The 21,239-nt window shown below is 53.8% G+C and overlaps 1 protein-coding gene across 2 annotated transcripts in view; it reads right to left on the bottom strand.

Annotated features, from left to right (window-relative positions):
- B4GALT5 (beta-1,4-galactosyltransferase 5) overlaps positions 1–21,239 on the bottom strand; it is a 45,688-nt gene that overhangs the window by 16,098 nt on the left and 8,351 nt on the right. The window contains exon 1 of one of the 2 annotated variants that reach the window (XM_032705234.1): positions 17,891–17,993. The exons of the other annotated variant lie outside the window; for it this stretch is intronic. The gene's annotated coding sequence lies outside the window, so the exon portion shown is untranslated. Of the gene's footprint in view, positions 1–17,890; positions 17,994–21,239 lie in introns of those variants that run through there. 2 annotated transcript variants of the gene reach the window in all.

The raw sequence follows: 21,239 nt of genomic DNA on the forward strand, positions 1-21,239 counted from the left end.
GCTAATACACCCTGAGACCTCTGTCTCTATTAGCTTTCCAGTGGCACCGTATTCCCCAGATGTGCTGAGTGCCAGAACAATTAAATAAGAGGTTCCTATTAGTTTTAGAGAATTTAATATTAATGCCATCACTGTTACTTAGCCCTTCGCCTCTAAATAGCACAGGAAGGAATAATTTGATACATTAAATGGTTTAAGAATTAACAGTGCAGCAGCAGCATTGAGCTGGTAATTACAAACCACTTGTGCCCAAAATTGGCAAGCTGGCAGCCTGCACGTGCATGGAGCAAATGGGAAGATGGGAGGCTGCAGTGACACTCGGTCAAAACCTCAATATGGGGAATTTGCATCTAAACTGTCTTAGAGAAAAGTGACCCTGGGGAGGCCTCAGCAAGGGGAGGAAAGTCCACATTATTCTAATAGAGCCTAAACTTTAATGTACACATTTTGGGTGGCAACTTTCATTTGCAATCCCCACAGCTGGCTGAGCTAAGGTGTTTGTGCCACTCACTTTGAAGAGCACTGCACTGATTTTGGGATATCCAGCAAGAGGAGCATGACATGCTCTGCCATACATGGGGAAACTCAGAAGGTCAAGGGAACTCATGTAGCATCTACAGCATCAAAGCACCCATGGAAGGAGCTCTGCACCCTGACAGCAGGCAGGGCTGGTGGTGGGATTGAGCCCCACGTCACCCAGGCACAGTCACACCCACGGGGACAGTGGGCAGCCCAGCTCCTCGCAGGTGAGAAACCCAGGGCAGTTTACCAGGGCAGTAACAACAAGGATGGCTGCAGGATCACACAGGGCTTTGCAAATCCCAAGAGCAGCTGAACTCCCAGGCTCTGCTGCAATTCTTTTTTCAAGGAAGGGCGTAGTGACACATGTAGGCTGGAGCACAGACCATAACAAGCATTTGCCCAAGTTAAATATTACCCTTCCTTGAGAGATTCAGACTCTCCTACTTTAATTGCCGTTCAGGAGATGCGATTGCACATGACTGCATCTCCTGTTTGCTCTCCGGCCCTCTTTCACAGCCGTGGGCAGCTCTCCCCATCTCCAGCCAGCCTGCCCTCCCCATCCCGCTCCCTTCGCCAGGGTCAGCTCAAACCCTTCCAAGGAGAAGCAGAGCATCAGCTGCCAGCAGATTTCTGTGCACGCAGAGCACAAACACGCAGCACTCGCTGGGCACTTGTGGGCACCGAGCAGCGAAATGCGCAATCAAAGGCTCTTCAGCAGCAGTGACACGGACACCGACCTCCGGGCTGGCAGCACCGGCTGCTGCTGCCACAGCAAACATTTACACTTCCAAACATTTACAGTTCCGTGCTTGTTCCTTTGGTTCATTAGGAGACAAAGCAGTGGGAATTCCTGCATCCTGGACACCATCTCAAAGCGTCAGGAATCCCGATGCCTGAGCCCAGTGCTCATGTAGGAGCAGGATGAACAAACAGAGGGAGAGCTTCGCTTAAGAAAAATAATAAATAAGAATTAAGTGAATGCTTGGGCAAGCAAGGGAGAGGCAGATATTCCCCAGCGCTGTCCCTGAAGCAGGAGGGCAGGGAAGGACATGGGCTGCTTGGGACAGCTCCTCATCTCCCAGGCCGTGGGAATTGGCACGGCTGCAGGAGAGGAAGGAAATCCTCTACTGCAGGCAGCCCCCACCACCAACCTGGGCATCCTACTCAAACAGGCAGGCATAGGACATGCAGGAAAAAGGGGACACGTGGGGTGGTACTGCCCAGGAAAGGCAGTCAATAGGGAGTTTTCACCAGCTGAAGCAATCTAGAATACAGCCAGACCAGAGAACAGGAGGCAGGTGGGATTTGGATTTAAAATTTCTATATACATCACACACCAGGTAACTAGATTTTGAAATCACTGATTTGTTAGTTTTCCAAATTAGGAGATTAACTATACCCATTGGAGATTATGAAATGGTCAAGATAAAAACAACTTAAGAGTCATGGATTTACTGACTCAGTTCACACACTGCAAACTGCACTATCTGGAGTTTTAACGCCCCGACTTTCATAGAGAAAAAGAGAACAGGTTCTGTTGTTTAGGCTATTCCCCCCCAAAAAAAAAAACCGAAGACCTGATTTTTCAAGCATGTTTTACAAGTTCAGCATGGCTGAACAAAAAGGGTTATCACATGTACAGCCTCATGTCTGCTGCAACAGAGCTGTTCCAAAGGAGGGGGGGGGGGGTCCAAGAGGCTGTTCCAGGTCAGTGCTTTGCCTCTCACACCAGGCTGGACCATCCCAGTTAACTCGGGTGAGGCAGCACGGCTGCCCAGCTGGCAGAAACGCGGGGCAGGGTTTGTGGTTGCAGCATCAGGACAGCAGTCATTCTTCGCTCAATTCAGCAAGACCCACAGCACATCTTCCACTGCCATTTATGGCTAAAGCATGGTCCAGCATGTCCTATTTACATCTTGTCTCCGAAAAAAAAAAAATTACCACGGGAAAGCCCTGCTCCCAGCCTGGTTTGCCCACGGGTCCCAGGGGACCTGCTTCTTGCCATGGGAATGGCGGAACCTAAGACAGGGCTGGCCTGAGCTGAGCCACTGGCTGTCCCTGTGCCTCCAACCTCGGCAGGGCAGGAAGCACCCTGGGGACACACCACGGCCACCCCAGGGCAGGTGCAGAGTGCCACCCTCCGCCCATGCCCAGGCATCCACCCTGGGCATACACAGGCACCACGGTGACTGCCCTGATCAGCAGGACAACAGGAGCTGCAGGCTCTCTTCTGACCTGAGCCTGGGCATTCCCACTCCTCACTGAGGCCCAGAGCCAGGTAACACACTGCAATATCACAGCTAGTGAGAATAAAGCATCTCACAGCTGCTTCTGCCAGTATAAAGCAGTATAAAGGCTGATTTGCAGCAAGTACAGTTTGCACCATGGAGACTGCAAGTAAGGAGAGATCCCTTCATAGCAATACCCCAAGACTGTCCCTGTTGTGGTTTCTTCTCCATACATTGCCAGGCCCTGGGAAAGCAGCCATGCCAGCAGCCAGGGAAGGACCAGCCACAGCCCCACCTCCACACTATGGATCTGCCTGGCTTGTCAGCCCTTTCAGCTCCTAAAAAATTCTCCAAGCTGGAATTCTTCAACCACATGGGATTATTGTTGTCCAAGATTTTCAAAGGCAGCAGCTCGGAGCTCCCTGCCAAGGGTACTCTCACCATGCAGTTCCATTTAAGACCCACAGCAGCTTGGCCTCCACAGTCAGATTACAGAGTTGTTCTTGTCTGCAATAATTAAAGGCTGCACTGAGAACGGTCCCTCCAGCTGCTGTGTTTTATTAGAACAGAAAAGCTATCAGAGAGAGGGTGCAACTTTGAACTTCCAACACACAGGCCATTACCTATGGGATTTTGTAAGAACTCTGATGTCCTAAGACATTTATTAGCTTTGTTGGGAACTGTGTAGCCTTGGAATATCTAACATTTTTTTGTATGATTTTCTTCTGCCTGACAAACAAACTGGTATTACAGCCGCTGTAAATAAATTAACTGACTCCATTATCGGCACAGGGAATGACTTCATTAGAAACAAATCATTCCTGTATCTATGAACTTATCTAATACCTAAGAGACTGCCCATCAAATCACAGCCTGTGTGACGCCTTCCTATGTGTCAGCAGAAAAAGCAATGGCTTGAGTCTGTTTGGCACACCTTGAACAGGGGAAGAGAAAAAGCCCTTCCTTCCCTCACCCCCCAGACCTGTCCCTTTGGGGACCAGACCCTGGGGCTCAGCACACACAGACCCCTTTGCAGGGACAGCAGGGCAGTGCTGTGCCTCGTGGCTTCCCCCCAGCATTGCCCTCCTCTCCTGCCTCTGCTGACTCGTCCCTCCTGCCCTGATATGGCCAACATTTATCAACAGTGTGTCCACGCTGGTGCCAGGCACAGGAAAACCCTAAACCTTATCATGGGAAGGGGGACTAAAGTGCCCTGGCATCAGAAAGCAGATTCGCACCGCCCTGTACCCAGCACCACGCTCAGAGCTGTGCCTAAGCACTGCCATTAAGTTACACATTAATCCCAGATAAGCAGCCACAAGGCTATTGAGCCAGCAAGCTCAGCAAGGGATCAGCCTGTCCGCAGCCCCAAGCTGTAACCGGGGTTCAGGATCCACCCCAGGGTGACAGGACGTTGTTGACTGCAAGGAACAGGAAGCTTGTGGCCCCCAGACTCCCAACCCACAGGCTCTGTTGGGTTTATACAAACAGGGGAAGGACAAACAGGGGAAGGACCTGATGCAAGTTTGGAGGCTGCCCGTGAGCAGGCTGTTGGGATGGGGTGCTGGGCACCCAGCCCAGCTGCTCCCAGCAGCCTGGGGCACAAGGTGCCCTGTATGTCCCACCGTGGGCAGGAACAGCCATCACTGCCTTCTCCTGCCACCAGCCCTCTGGCTCTGCAATTGCCTGGGGGCATCCAAGCCAAAGTTCTTCCCTATCACCCCCTCACAGCCCTGGGGAGGGATGAGCACACATAGGGGCACATCAGGGAACAGCAAACACCCCCTCAAGTCTGTCCCACCCCCCCACAGAAACACCTTTAAGCTCCTCTCACACAGCAGCAACTCAAGTTTAAGACTTGGAGTTGAGCGTCTGCTGAGGGATCTGACCACTCGTTCATCAATATGACCAATGGGGGAGAGGGGGGAAAAATAATAAACCAATCAATTCCAGCCTGTCTGTGGCCAAAAGTCAAGCTCTGCAAACACGAGTCAGACATTCAGCTACCTTGGAAAAGATAAACACGTTGGGAACAGGAGGCCAGTGCTCCCAGATCAAGCAGCCAGAGGGGCTGGGTAGGCAGTGAAGGAAGGACTCCTCCGGGCCAGAACAGCCCCATGGGGAAGGAGCTGGTTGGGGCTGGTGTTCCACAGACCCTGCTCACATTACCCCTCCAACCCACTGGGCATGGCACCAGTCCACAGAGATGCAGCAGCCCACTCTCCTCCTCTTCCTCTCAGCCAAAGCACCAACCATTCCTTCCATGCTGGATAACGGAATTTTAGACTACACCAATTTATCCACTCAAGTTACCCAATTTGTCCAGGTTGTGTTTGCTTCCCTAAGGTATTACAGCTAAAGACCATCCTCCCCTTTGCCCCTGTCCCCCACACAGCCAAGCCCTTGGCAGCCCTATAAATGCCATGTCACTCTCCAGCAGCATTCCATAATGTGAGGATTTGTGACCCACTCCCCAGCCAGGCTGGACACCTCATGTACAGCTGCTGGGGGAGGGCAGCACAGGGAAAAGGGTTGGTGTCAGCACCCTCTGTGAGCCCTGCTTTGCCATCAGCTTTCTGCAGTGCAGCAGCAAACCAGACAATCACCATGTTGACTGGCAGTTTTTCTATTTTAATTAGGTGAAAGCAGGGTTAACTTCGAGCGCCCTGAAGCTGGGCAGCCCCCGCCCCCCTTCTCACCACAGCTCCCTCCATCTGCTCTTGCCCTATGGCCCTTCTCAGCCTGATGCACAGAACAACCAACCCTGGAGCTGCTTAAGAGGGCCAGGTACCAGCAGAGACCCTGCTGCTGCAGCCTAGAAAGTGTCAGACCATTTGGTACAGCCCAAGACATCGAAAAGCTGGGCTGACAGGATGATTGCATGTTAGCAAGCCTGCCCAGGCCTCTGAAACACAAAGGGATGCTTGACCAATCCTTGCCTGTAATTACACATACAAGTTAGGGCAGGAAGATGCATAATGGGTCTGAGCTGGAGGAGAACTGAGGCAGCGCCTCATTTGCAGGTTTAATTAGCAATAAATTAAACATGGAACACTTTACACCCGGCTGTCACACAAGATGCTCTGCCAGCCCTGCACCAGGGCTCAGGCTACATCCAGGAGAGAAAGGGCAGCCAGGCCAAGGGACCCCCATGCCCACGGCACAGGCAGGACATGGCTGAGTATGTCCCTGCATTTGCTCCAGGGTTATTCCTGCTGCAGCATGTGCTGAGGCAAAGACATGAGAAGGCCTGAGAGTCAGAGAGGAGAGGTGTTTGCAAAGCCCCAGTGCTGCTGTGGGCGAAGGGGAAGAAGCAGTGATGCTGTGGGGAGCACCTGCTGCTGCCTGAGAAGAGTCTGGTTCACCTCAAAGCAGAAGCTGCCCGTCTCTGTCTCCTCCAGCTGAGCCTTTTGGTTGGGGTATTTTCTGCTCTACAACAGGCAGTGCCGACTGTCACGTTCACCAAGCATGAGAACCATGAGCTGTGGTTGCCCTCCTTGCATCAAACAGCAGTGAGACAGAGGCTGGTTCATGGAATAAACCTCTCTTTTTAAGAAAGAGAAAAGGTGTTTTGAATAACCAGTGTATTTTCAACAGCTTGCTCAGCTGGGATATCTTGCTGCACGCAGGTGAAGCAGTGCAGAGCATACTCCCATATCAGACATGGGGACAGGGCACCCAAGAGTACCAACACACCTCTCGTGGTAAAAAACCCAACCTTTGCAGGAAAGAGACACCACAACACCTTGGACAATGCCCTTGCCCTGCCACTTCAGGTAGACCTTGATGAGCACAACAGCTCTTAACTGGAAAGTCATTTTAAACTTGCCTCCATACCTGTCTATAGTGACAATTCCTGACCATGGGCTCCCCCTGCACAGCAGAGGCCGCAGCAAGGAGTGAGTGCCTCTGGGCTGGCAGCAGCAAGGACCATCCTCTGCTCTGTTCCTCCACAACCAGTACCAGCTCCTGCACCATCACATCCGAAATCCCGCAGGGTCCCAGGGCAATGCTGCAGTGGGGACTAGGACAAGGGGAGATGAGACCCTTGTGAGCTCCAACACTGGTGGCAGCCACTGCAGGGGGTGCAGGGCTCTCTGTGAAAGCATTGGAGAATGTGGTCTCTGTTGCAGAGCCATACAAGCTCACTCCAGTCACAGCTACTTTTCTAGAAGGTGGGAGCTGGGCTGCCAAATGCCAGAGCATCTCCCTTACCTGACAGCAAGAAGCTTTATGTATCTAGAAACATGGTTTCAAACCGAAAACTAGAAAAAAGGAAGCCTTCTCCCCCAAGTCCTCTGAGATGGTCAATGACTGACAACATTCACATGCTCCTACCTCCCCATCACCTCAGACTTCTCCTGTCTGGTTTTGCATTTGGGCACTGCTGCAGTGCAACCTGCCTGCTGAACTTCCCTCCTCAGCTTCTTCGAAAGCAAGCCTTGCCACACAGGCACACGGCTGAGGAATATTCCCACTCAATAGCTGGTCTCCCGGCTGGCATTTTCAAGGGCTTTGATCCATGCCAAATAAGGCAATCAGCTTAGCCCTTGATTAAATACATAGCATAATCCACCTAAATCTTGTTAGCCGAGAAGCAAGTTGCTCGTCTCACTAGTTGTGGGTGGCATTGTGTGTCACCACTGGGCAAGCAGGGCTGCTGCAATATGAAGGTGCCCCTCGGGGCAGGCAGCAGCACTGGGGCAGCTGGTGACCCCAGTGAGGCTGCTCCAGCAAGGCCATGTGGATTCAAGGCCCAGAAGTTCATGGGATCCTTCTGCAAAGCTTCCCCTGTAACAGACAAAAGCCACTCACAGAAGGAGTCTGCTCCCTCCCCAGGCCAGGGCACTGGGCACCCAACAACCAGCAAAGCCTTAAAAAAATCCAGGACAAGAGAAATCCCTGATCCTGAGCGAGGGAGCCAGGCTGCAGTATGGAAAGAGGATGCACTGCAGCTCTGGGAGAATTTCACACCACAGCAGCTTCCCCTTCCTCGGAAGGAATGAATCAGTAGCCCAGGACTGTAGAGCCTCAGCAGAACAGGCTGGTGCTGAGTGGGAAGCACACCATGACAAGGGCAACCATTCCCACTGTGAGACAGGCCAGAGCCCAGTCTGAGCAAGATGCAGCTGTGCAGCAGGGTCAGCCTCACACACACCCCGCTCCCAAGGGTGGCATCCCCATCCAGCTGCTCCGGTCAGCTCCCAGAAAAGCAGGGAAAAGCAGCACCATTCCCCTCCCAGCCCCAGACCTCTCTCTACTCCTCTGCATTCCCCACACGTGCTCGTGCCATCCCCAACAGTGGGACACAAGGGAACGAGGCAGTTTGAGAAGTCTGGGAAAAGGAAACCCTTCTTCACCAGGTGAGTCCTGCTCCTCTCCTGCTTGGCTCTGGGATAAAATTTACAGGTGAGTCTTTCAAAGCCCAAAGAGGCAGAACACTGAGCGAGGGAAGACTATGAAGATGCTGTTTCCCAGCACTGAGGCTGTGTGTCCCCACTCCCCAACAGTGAGTACCCCAACAGCTTCCACCCAAAGCTATGCTTTGGGAGAGACAGATCTGCTCCTGAATTTACAGTGCAGGTATTACTGAAGTCATTAAAAGACAAATTCTCTGAAAAGTGCTATTGCTGCCTACTTCCCTCTGGGTTTCAGACCCAGTAGGTTGGGACCAGCTCTGCAGGGAGGTGATCCAGTGGGGGCTTATCCCAACCCAGAGGCAGGAGACCTACAAACCTCTGTTCCATGCTGCATTAGCAACTCCAAGGCTTCCTGCAGCAGCCAGGCACATTTCAACAGCTACTGGAAGGATTTTAAGTTAATTTAACCACATTAACACATTATGGGGCTTCTGTCATCCCAATTACCCTAAAAAGCCCAGGTACAGATCTCAAGGGGAGTATAGGGAGGAGGAAAAAAATTATTTAAAAATTAGTAATGAGGGGGGAAAAAAAAAAAGTCTTGGGCACAATCCCAAAGCACAGTCTCAGGCAGATCTGGAAAAAATTTCACAGGATTTCAAACCAAAAGAAAGCAGCCAACAGAGGCAATATCTGCTTTCACCAAACGCTAGCCAGGAAGGCTGAGCAGAGCTCAGCTCACCAGTCACCAGCTGGCACAGCAGGAATCGGACTTTTGGCACTGGGATCCTCTCCCCCAGCCGGGCAAGGGAACGAGCTGCCCGCAGAGGAGCAGGGATGATAAATGACAGCAGTTGAGCACTGCAGGGGCATTTCACCGCTTCAGAGGTTGCTGCTATAACAATCTTCTCTGACTCAGCAACTGAAAGGGACGCTGGGAAGGAAGCACCATAAAAAAAAAAAAAAAGTCATGCATTATTAATATGGACTCTGGCAGCAAGACATGAGTTGGAAAAACACTGAGGGGGAAAAAAAAAAAATTACTGCAGAATAAAAGCGAGCTGCATGTGTGGAAGCATTTCACGCTCCTGCGGGAGCTGCTGCAGCCGAGGGCCACCCTGTGCCCCTCCAGGTGGCCCAGCTCCAAGGGAACCCCCCATTTGCCAACAGGAACGTGATCTCCACTGCTTTCTCCCTCGATGCAGGTTGCTGCAGCCCTATGCAGAAACCACCACGTGCCCTGGGCACAGCCCGCACTAGTTTCCAGCTGCAGCAGCTCTGGGCTTTCCTGCCACGGCACACAGCCATTCCAGCAGGTTTATTTACCTGTGGTCTGGGCATCACCTGCTGACTCCCTGCAGCTTCCCCCCTTTGCATCCCAGCCCACAGCCCCGTGGCCCTGCCCCAGCCCCGCCGCCGGGCGTTCCAGGCGGAGCAGCCGCTGCAGGAGGTGCCCAGGGCTCCGAGCCACAGCCCGCAGCCTCTGCCAGCGCCCGCTGACGCAGAGGGCACGGAGGCAGGGACTGAAACGCCTTCCTTTTCCTGCCAGGTAGGGAGGGAAAAAACATCAGTTCGCACTTGACTGCCTGGAGCACTGCAGTGTTTGCTTTCCTCTTCTATTCCGAATGGTTTGCACAGGCTTTTTTAGAGGCACTTTATAAGCATTAGTATTCACGTAGCTGCCTAGTCCACTTTGAATCCAAAATCCCAACCTGCTGCTATGGGGAGACATCATAAATTAAGAACATGTGCTCCTGTATCACGGCCATCCCACAGCCCTCACCAGCCTGTCCTCCGTGGGCATCCCACAGCCCTCACCAGCCTGTCCTCCGTGGGCATCCCACAGCCCTCACCAGCCTGTCCTCCTTGGTGCAGGGAAACCCCCCGAGCCCCACACAGGAGCCTTTTGGCAGTGTATGAGCACAGTTAAAGTTTCAGTACACTTGGTTCCCAGCCTCTCCAAAGCAAAGGAGGTGGCTAACACAGCACCAGGTTTCAAGAGGTTCTTCTGATTTGTTTGTATGGCAATAGCATTCAATACAACCAATCAATAATTTTTGCCATAAAATTCCCTAGACATGCAAACAAACACTGCCTGTACTGGTTATACCACAGCCCAACCCACAGCAGTGCAGTGGGGGTTTGCCTGTATTTGCTTTCTTTGATGACATGTCCAGTGGCATCCTCCATAAGAAATATTTCTCAACCTTTACCTTTTGGATTAGAAAGGCACAGCGAGGGAACAGCTTTACAGGTGCTGTCTCACACACAGCCCAAGCACCACCCAGGCACACACCTGCTCATTGGGGCAGGGAAGCAGCAGGTTTAACAGCACAAGCTCCCACTGAGCAGGGAAACTGAGGCACAACACAGAGAAAAAACCCACATCCCCTGGAAGCAGCCTCTTCCCTGCTGCATGGGCCAGGGGACAGAGATGGGCACCCCAGCTTGCATCCCCTGTGCTGCAAGGGTGCCTGGCCAGCACCCCAACAGCATCTTCAGAGGGGCCCCAGGACAAAAACCCTGTTCAGGGCAAGGGTTCTGGAGAGGTTTGTTTAGTCTGGGGATGTCACACACAACCACAGACTTGCAAACGGCAGAACCCATTGGTTTTGCACCTCAAACAAAAACCTAGAAAAATGATCTTTAGTAAGTCACACACAATGTGGCCACACTTTCAGCTAAAGCCCCAGCAAGCAAGCACTGACCCATCTCGCCTCGCCCATGTAGTCAGGAGCTCAAACTGAGCTTCTCAGACCCCTGGAATAGTATTTACATGCTTTGGGAAAACACAGTATCAAATAAGGTGCACCCAAGCTTGTGGCTTTACACAAAACACCCATAAGTCACTATGGAGCACAATGGATCCCCCAAACCTGCCTCACCCCAGGTCCCTCCTTCACTTTAGCAAGACCAGCAAGCCCCAGGAAATTCCTTTTGTAATGAAAAAAGAGGCCCACAGCCCTGCCTGTCACACTCCACACCACTTCTGCACCCACGAGGATGCTTCCCACCAGGACAAGGACTACACGTGCTGTCCTGCTGTCACCCCTGGGACCCTTCCAAGCAGCAGATGAGGATGGCCAAGGGCACTTCTCCTGCCGGGCACTGACATCACCCTCAGCTTTCCAGTCCACCTTTCCTTTCAAAATAAGAGCAGCTCCAGGGTAATGCTGAAAGCCCTGGTGGTTTTACCGTTACCTATTTCACACTCTCCAAAAAATAACCCCAAATCAGAAATTTTTGAGAGGTGGTGGTGGGTTGATTTTGCATTTCAACAGCATAGTCCACTATACATTTTCTGCTCCATCTCTCCAAACAGGACTAATCCCCACGGTATTTAGAGCCAGTGCTAGAAAACCTTCAAATGCACATTAACCACCCTAATGCACCCGTGTTCAAAACGCTGCCAGCCAAAGCCACAGCCAGAACAGTCTGAGTGCAACGGAGAAGGAAAAGCCTGTATGGAAATAAACTCTACTAAAATAACCCCTGCAAAGGTTTTGTCAAAGTAAACACACATTTTATTGTGACAATGATGCTTTAAAATAAAACTGTTCAGGGAAAGCTTTTCTCACTCTCTACGGCTGTGTATCAGCTTCCCTTCCAGATCAGTCGCCCCTTGCTGCTGCCACAGGGAGAGCAGAGGGCTCTGCATGGCTCTACCTGGCCAACAGCAATATTGACCATGCCACCACCACTGGCTGAGGGTCACCAGTGCCACCCTGGTGAGGTTCCCCAGAAGTTTCAATAAAATTAAGTATTTAAAGACTCCATGTGCTTGGATATTAAAATCCACCAACTGTAACAGCATTCAAAAGGGATCAAGTGCAAATGTACAGCTCCCCACACTGCTCATCTCCATTCCCTGCAGTGGTCCCTGGGGGGTTCATCGGCCCCTGCAGAGCAGATGCTGTCTGAGTTTAATGCAATTAATGAGTCCACCTAGAAGAGAGGCAGAGGATCAGCTCAGGAAACAAAGCAGCAGTGTCACAGCCCTTATCTCCATCAGGCAGCAGCCACCTGAAGTGGCCGAGTGCCTGCTGAGGCCCTGGCCTTCCACGGGCTCCCAAACCCATGAAGACTATGTCTCCTGGGCTGACAGCACTGAGGGTTTTGCTTTAAAATCTGCTCTGTTACAGCTCATTGAAGTTTTGAAGCATTCCATTTGCAGTAATGAACCAATACCTGGAAGCTTTTGTGTCTGCTGATCAGCTTCCACAAGCCAGGCTTCCAGAGATAGACAGATGAAACATGAACTCTTCACATACTCCCTGCAGTTGCAACACCCTGCAAGACACTAGCAAAATAACCCAAACCAGATGTGCCTGACAGACAGCACAGGTGCTTACAGGCAAAGAAAACCCAGTAATTCACCTGCCCTCAAAGAAGCCTTGTAATTTGTTAGCCTTGAGCAAGAGGTGGTCTCCAAACAATGTTCTGCATCACCAGTACCTAGGATGCACTGGCACAGGAGCAGCTGGGTGGAATGGGGCTGCTCTCCTGCCCAGATGTGCCTTGTAGGAGCCTCAGTGCTGGAAGAACATGGTGCTGCCAAAGGAGTGATTTCCCACAGCTGCCACCAGTCTCCTTCCACTGGTAGCACTGGCGATTCGGAGCCGAAGTTCTTGAATCAAGGAGCATTTGAGGGTTTCTTACTACCCCCAGTCACCGTCAGATCTGATGACTGCAATATCCTCCGTGGGATATGCTGTGGAATTGGGCTGTTCCTTCCTAAGGTTGTGAAATGTTGCCTGGCAGACCTTTCGGGGAGAGGAGGGGGAAAGAGGGCAGCGCTGCCGGTGTTTCATAGTAAAACACACACTCCCTTGAGCTGCAGGGGGAAGACCTAGAGATGAAAGCCAGGGCTATGACAGCACAAACCTCATTTCGTTATTCTGAGCTGCACCTTCACCTTCTGTCCCTGCTCAGGCAGTGTCCAGGCACCCAACAAGCTGCTGGCAAACCTGAAGGGGCACCTCCATCCAGCCTCTGCTCAGTCAAGCCAAAGCCACCACAGCTCACTAGTGTGATCCTTGGACAAGCTGGGCACCAGCACCCCACCATGGCCAGTGTTCCCTGCCCCTCCCTTGGGTCTCTCCTGCCATCCCCCTTCTGCCCTCCTCTCCACCAGCACTGGCTCTAACCAGGCTCCTTCTGCCCACATACCCCCAGAAGTGCATAGAAGGCAAAAATCAGCAGCAACCTCACTCTCACACCTGACTGCCTCAATCCTCTCACCCAGACTCACCAGCCCCAGCTCCATGTCCCCACCGTGCCATCCCCCTGTCTGGGACCAACACCTCCTCTGTTCCTCACCATCACAGGCAACTCAACCACTTTCCCATCCCGTGGTCCCTCCATCAGGGACAAGCAAAATCTTTTGCCATTAATCCCCCCCAGAACTCCTCTGTGCTAGGATCTGCCAGGCTGATGCATCAAATAACTGCACTGGATCAGCCACCTTTGGCCATATAACATTCTACCAAAGACCAAAAGGGACAAAGGAGGTGTACCAAGGCAGCTGTTGGTCCCCATGGCACTGCTCTGCTGGTCACCAGCACACAGCGTGACAGAAGAGTGCTTCAAAGCACTCCTGCCTATCAAAATCAAGTTCTTGCATCACAAACGTAATTCAGGGCAAATGGTGCTACCTCATGCCCCGTATGACCGGTCGGGAGCAACTCCTGATAAGTTTTGAGGAAGTAAAGCCAGACTGAATTACAGCTCTCTCACAAAGGTAACAATCTTTCACCCAATAATTTAAATTCTCTGCATTATTTTCCTGCATCAGATCCAACCAAGTACTGCTCCTGTGCAAACCTAAGTTAAAAAAAAAAAAATTAAATAAAGAGGCTCCAACGTCTGGAGACAACAAGGGAAAAGCCAAGAGCACCAGGGAAAGCCCCTGCCCACCCTCTCCCCCAGGACCCAGTCCAAGGTCTGAGAAATTCCTACTGTTGCAGAAGAGTTTTCAGTATGAAACAGCAACTTGCAGTGCAAGCAGCTTGAAAAAGCATTTCTGCCTTCAGCTGCAGGAGGAATTCCCTTGATTTCCTAGGCCCTGTTCAAAAAGCATAAAACCATATACTTTTAGGAGAACCATATGAGCCACCACTACATGAAAACAGGACAGGCAGGGACTGAGCCCAGCTCCCGGGAGGGCCCACAACCCCATGAATGAATTCAGAGGCAGAAACTAGGACTAAACAGAAACAGTTTCTCAAGGTGTTTCACCTCCAAGTCAGCACACTCTTGGCACCTGCATTATCCTTGCTCCAAGACTGGGGTCCGGGCATGGACAGAGTAACTCTGGCAAGCCCATTTCTGCACATCCCTTCTGGAGAAGGCAAGAGGCACAAAGGGCACCTGGTCCCAGGAGGGCAAGAGCCTCAGTACCAAGAACAAGCCCTGCAAAAAAACCTGCGAGGTGCCCACTGGCCTCCAGAACAGGACAAAACTGTTCACCTGGTGCCAAGCTCTGCTCATTCCAAGGATGAGACCAGTGGGATTTCTCGCAGTGGAAGCCCAGCCAGCTGCTCACAGGACCTCGGCAGGAGCACAAGCAACCTCCCCACCAGCACAAACATCGCTGTGTACCTGCTGCCTCGCAGTGGGACCCGCGTGGATACGAGAGCATCTCCTGGAGCCTCCAGACGCTGCATCCCCACCAGCCCTGCTGTGCCTCACCCCGGCTCGCCCCCAGCTCACCGCCAGCAGAACAATTGGCCGCCTCATCCCGCACACAATGGCCACGATGAGACAGGCCCACATAATCACCCCATGGCAGGGACAAGAGCCAGCGAGCGCCAGGGAACAGCGTCGAATACAAGGAGAGCCTGCTGTATCTGTGCCATCAGCTGGGTCCCTGGCAATCCACCTCCCAAGGTGGCTGCAGGAGCCCAGGGATTTATTTGTCAGGGTGGCGTGTGGGGAGGACAGACGGGTATTGGATGGGAGTGCTGGGAAGGAGGCAGCACTGGCTGTTTACATTGGATCACTCTGCGCAAACTTGAGGCCACAAGAACATTTCAGTTCTGTAGGAGGAAACCTTGGTGAAGGACAGAAACAAGGAGCTACCCTAGGCATCACATAAACCCAGGCACGACACAAACATAAGCCCCAAAAGCCCTGGATTCCCTGCAGGGACCAAGCGTGGCTATTTGCTGACAGTAAACATGAATTTCTTCCTGCATTTCCTTCTGCAGCAGACTGCTGGGTTACCTGGGCTGTGAGGAGCCACACACCACCGTCAGTCAAGTGGCACCCAGAACCCAGGGTGGGCTCCCTTCTCCACCTCCAAAGGGCACCAGGAGCAGTTATCCAGCTTTTCCAGCCAGCAAGCATGCCAGCTCCACACCAATGCGCTGAGACAGCACCCAGAAGTGCAACTGTCCCAGTTTTCTCCTGGCACTGGCGCACAACTGCTCAAACACAACACGCCTCAGCAATACCAATGAAATTTTCCCCCTCAAATGTGGGGCTTGGGGACAGGCTCCCACCCATGGTGACAGCACACGCTGCCAAGGGGATGCTGTCCTGCCATGGGGCTGTTCACAGCCCAGAGGGCTGACGCTGCCTGGACAGGGCAGGGTGGCTCCAGCTGCTGACCCCCACGAGCAGAGTTGGCTGAAGCAGACCCTTCCCAGCAGCCCGTGGCACTGGGTAGACAAAAGCTCTTCCAGCCATTCCAGGCTCCGGCTGGTTCAAGCTAACTTGCAGCTTTAGGTCCCGTTTATTTGGATTTTATTCTTTTCAAATGCGGTACAATCAAGGGATGGATTAATCGCTCTCCTGCCCCTGGTTTAGCCAATGAAATGCAAGTTCTTCTTCAGCCACTTCCCCAGCACGCCCTGCAACGGATGGTCTCTGGGCAGAGGCTTCCCCAGGCCCCTCAGTGGCCACAGAAAACCAGCCAAGCCCCACCCTGGCGTGTTGGGGCAGCAGCGGGCAGGACAAAGGCCCCAGAACACCTTGGTGACAGTATCTGTCCATCACTCGCACACCAACCATTCATTGAAATCCCCAGTCTGCTCAAGTTCTGTCTCACTTGCTCTTCTTCCAAGCTTTTCCTCATCACTCTGGCCTGAAAACGAACTCCCTCCAAGTGCTGGGAGGACCAGCCCAGCCATGCTGGGAATACTGGGCTGGGTTTTCATGATGGAACATTTTTGGCTGAAAGAGGAAGAAAAAAAAAAAAAAAAAGGAAGCAGTTCTTCTGTCACCTGATGAGTAGATGACTCAGAACATCGCTGACATCCATGGGTGAGTGGGGACAGGGACCACTGATACCTCTCTGCCTCCTCTTCGGGCACCACAGGTAGCAAGAACATTGGGTGGGACGTGACTATATTGTCTGAGGTCTGCACAGGGAAAAGCCTATGTGCATAGAGCTGGTTTTAAACAGCATTTTATACCCTACAGCAACTCCAGCATCTCTAGGACTGGTGACCATGCAGAAGCAGCATAAGATGAATCAGAACACTCTAAAAAAGGAACAAAACCATCCTTACAAGAGAAGTTTCTTTCTTAAACTGTAGAGCTATGGGCCTGGGGAAGCCCATCCACAGCCATGCCACGAGTGTAGGAGAAGACATTCCCTGTGCCTGCCCTGTAAAGGGCTGCCGGAGGCATCAGATGAAACGGCCGCCAGCCCCATGGCAGCACATGAGTGGGATGAACCAGGCTGTGCTTACAGAGGGAGCAGCTGCACCTCCCATTAACACCAGTGTGAAACTCCTCCAACAGATGCAAGAGAGTGGCTCGGCAGCCCTGGCCAGCCTGTGGGACAGCGGCCAGGAGCTTGAGGGACAGCAAAGCCCTGGGCCACCATGGCAAGGCCCACCATGCAGAGCCTCACTCGGGTTGTGCCCAGGTCACAGGCCCCATGAGCTGGGCTTCACACACCAGCCAACCCCTACTCAGCCCTGGGAAAGGCTCCCAAAGCCCAGTGGCAGCCACGGGACACTATCTGTAAATAAAAACCCGCAAAAGTCACCTTGAAAACACACAGAGGTCTCCTTGGGATGTCCAAGCTAGGAATGGCATGAGCAATACCAATGACATTTCAAGGAGAAACTCACAATTCCTTTGGAAAGGGCTGTTTCTATAGAAATAAATTGTTGCCAAAGTTTGGTTGAAGGCCAAACCGAGAGCCTTGGCTCCTTACAGAAATCAGTTACAATGTATGAAGGGAACAGATGCTTTCCGAGCACAAGTCTTCCTATATCTCATGGGAGATGGACACACAGCCCCACCAGCACCGGGTGCTGGCCATATTGATAAACGGCTTCTCGAGACCCCACGAAGCTATGACAGGGAACATAGGAACGAGTACACTTGCCTTCTAAAACACACACTTCTCACCTTCCCACTTGACAAAAAGAGAAGGATTTCCGCCAGGGAGCACGTTCAGACCACAAGCATTCGGACAACACTCCACTTCTTCAAAACAAACTCTGGGGCGGGCGAGCGGGCGGGCAGCGCGCTCTCTGCCCCCTGCCCGGCCCCGCCAGCCCGGGAGCGCCGCGGGGAGCGCGGCCGGCGGCTCCCGCACGCCGGGGGGACCCGCACGCCGGGGGGCACCGGGGACGCGCTGCCCAGCGCCCAGCCCGGGGCTCCGCCGAGCCGCAGCCGGTTGCGCCGGGCCCGGCCGCCCCTCGCCGGGGATGCCGCGGCCCCCGGGCCGGCCGGGCGCGGATTACTCAGCGTTTCCAGCGGCAGACGGTGTGCCCGTGCCCGTGCCCGCGTCCCCGCCCCGGGCCCCGGCCCGCCGCTTACCGATGCCCGGCGCCACATAGACGAAGTAGAGGAAGGAGGAGGAGAGCGAGAAGAGGAAGAGCGCGGCCAGCAGCGAGCGCCGGGGCAGCAGCCGCCAGGCGCCGCGGGGGCCGCGGGGCCACCGCATGGCCGATGCGGCGCCGCCGCCGCCCTGCTGCCGCTCCGCCGCTCACATGCGCCGAGGCCCGGCGGGAGGCGCCGCGCCGGGGCCGCTCGGAGCCGCCGCCCGCGCCCAGCGCCGCCGCATGAATGTGCCGCGGCGGGCGGGGCGGAGCGGGGCGGGCGGAGCGGGGCGGGCGGCGCGGCGCGGGGCGGGGACCCGCCGCGAACCCCCGCCGCACCGAGGGGGCCTCGGCAGAGACCGCCCCGCCTCGCCCCGCGCACCGCCGGTGGAGCTGGGGGTACCGGGCGGTGACATCGGGACACCCGCCCGTGGTCCTGGGACACCCACCGAGGGTCCTGAGGCACCCGGCAATGACATTAGGACGCCCGGCCGTGGTCCCGGGGCGTCTCGCTGATGCTCTTGGGATACCCAGCAATAGCCCCAAGACATTCAGCAATGGCTTAGGGCACTCGGCCACGTTCCTGGAACACCCAACAACGGCCCCAAGACGCTCAGAAGTGGCTCAGGCACCTGGCCACGGACCCTGGACACCCAGCCATGGCCCTGCGACATTCACCAATGGTGCAGGGCACCCAGCCATGGTCCTGCGACACCCAGTTGTGCACCTGGGACACACAGTACCAGGAGAGCAAGGGCTGAACCCCCCCGCCCCAGCCCACCAAGCAGCAGGGGTCTGTTTGAGCGAGTGCTGGGTGCCCCTGGACATTGTGCAGGAGGAGGCACAGCTGGAGAGGAGGTGATGGGCACAGATGGGTGGAAGGGAAGAGGGGGCGAAGGCATCACGGTCAGCACAATAATCAGCACGACCAGCAACCAGCAGCCCAGTCGGTTACGGAGTAATTAAGTAGTTTTGCACACATTTGTGGGCAGTTCCCCCATTTTGTGTAGGAGGAGTTGGAACGAGATGCGGAGATGCCTGAAAATGAAAATATGGGAGACCAGAAACACCATCCCCATCGAGGGAGCCAGAAGTAGCTGCAGAGCAGATGGGGCCCAGCCCAGTCCATAGAGCACTGTTTTTTGCCTCATTTATGATTGCTGACTTTGCTCGGGGGAGGCCGGAGGGAGAGGTAATTCTTACTTCACCAGCAGATAGTGCCGAGACAACCAAGCCCAGTCTCCAGGCAGGAAGGGAGGCTGTGGGCCAGGCACAGCCAGCTGCCTCCGCCCAGGGTGGGCAGCGAAGGCAGCAGCACCCTCAGGAATGATGGTCTGTGGGGTAGGAGGTGGGGACAGACCATCTGCCAGGATGTGTCTGGTGTGTCCCCCCCGGACTGCTCTCACATCCTGAGGACGAGCCTCTCCCCAGCAGGGAGCAAGGCATTGCTCAACCCAGACATTGGACCCCACAACATGATGACTGCCTGGCTGGGGGCTGGGTGTTGTCCAGCGCCAGCCCCACGTCAGCCTGGGGCCAGACACTGGGATAAAGAATTCTGCAGGTATGGCTGTGTGTCACAGTAATCCCAGGAAGGATTAGCCCCCCTTAGAGCCTGGATGCAGTAAGAGCACATAAAGAAAACAGTTCCTGCGTCTGACAAACAGGACACAAACGTGTTTCTGTTAGATACACAGATTCTCAGAGGAGGAAGGAGATAAAAATGAAGATTGAAAAAAAAGAGCAGGTTTTAGCAGAAAAGTAGAAGTCTCTCATTAAAAGGTAAGGCATTAATTTTCTTAATGTACTAAGGAGCGGAAGGATCTCGAGGGCAGAGGATCCTCAAGATTGAGGAAGCTGAGCAGGAAAGCAGGGATTTCCCTGGAGAGGCTGCATGAGCTGCATTAACTTCAGGAATGAGGAAACTGGTACTTGTTCTTGTTTTCCAGGATTGCCACTCCACCACCACCTTCATTGAAACAAATTAAACCCTGAGCCCTATGAATTTCTGGGAGCATACAGTACTGCAGCAGAACTGCATGGCCAAGTGGCAGCTGGATTTGTTGTTCACAAAATAGCGTTTAGCCAACTCCTAAAAGGATGCCTTGGGCAAGGAAACCCAAGAAGATTTCTTGCTTAGTTTATGATTTGTTTGATGCAGACATGGTCAAATGTGAGACATCGTCACAACCGATAATCTAACCTATAGAACGTATTTAATTAGCAATGACATTGCTGGAGGAGCCACCCAGAAACTGGCTCCTAGGCCCTGGGTGCCGCAATGGGGACTGTCACAGATGAGTGAAGTCAGGGAAGCCCTGGAGCCACATGGGACATGCCTTCCCTGCTGCCCTGCTCTAACTCACCTCCCCTCTCTCTCTCTCCCAGGACTCCACTCAGCTCCAGTCAACCGACTTCACTTTGACCCTTTTTTTTCGCTTGGTCTCTTCCCCTCTTCTCCCTGCCCTGCCTCTCCACTGCACCCAGCTAAGGGATTAGGAACACCAGCCAAAGCTATTCTCCCTCCCTTTGCCCTCTTGCAATAAAATAAAATGAAGTTAAACATGAGGAGAGGTTTCAATGTCTCAGATCATTCCACATGGTCAGGTTAGGACTTGGGGTGGGAGCGCTCCCAAGCAGGGCTGTTGCAGAGAGTGCGGGTGGCTCGTGCCTGGGGAGCCCTGGCACTGCCCCACCACCTTCCTCCACTTGCCACACTCCAGCCTGCAACAGCTGCTCCAGCCCTCCCAGCCCGGGGGGATGAGCAAAGTCCCACTTTCTTCAGAATTTAAGGTATCAGTGGTGCCCAAGCCACTTTAAGGAAGGCTTGTGTGAGCAGCTTTGCCGACAGCCTCAAGGGGAAGGCAAGGTCTGTTGGTGCGTGGCCATGAGCAGGAATGGAGGGACAGGTCCTGCCAGTGCACCTACACTCCTGAGAAGACATAGCTGCACCCTTAGAGCATGTCTCCACATAAAAGGCATTTTGCATCACTGGAGGGAGAGCTGTTTTGATGGCTCGGGGTGCCCCAGCTCGAGTGCGGTGCTTGGAGGGAGGGTACGGACGCTCTTGCACCATGTGCAGTCTGGGGAGGTTGGAGCTGCACCCTCACAGTGGCACCAACACGGTTGCTCAAGTGCTGGGTGTGGGAGCCCAACGTGGTGCTCTCACTGCTCTCTCCTGATGAACACTGGCCATGGCCGAGCTGGGCAGAGCGGGGCAGGCCAGATCCTGCACCCAGCCACGGAATGGCTGTGGGACAGCAGGGCCAAGGAGCAAAGCCATCTGCCTGGGAAGTGCCCCAAGGTCTTGGCAGTACCACATGCTGTCAAGGGCCATAGGGAGACAC

The sequence above is a fragment of the Chiroxiphia lanceolata genome, chromosome 17 (genome assembly GCF_009829145.1).
Source record: "Chiroxiphia lanceolata isolate bChiLan1 chromosome 17, bChiLan1.pri, whole genome shotgun sequence".
NCBI lineage: Eukaryota > Metazoa > Chordata > Aves > Passeriformes > Pipridae > Chiroxiphia > Chiroxiphia lanceolata.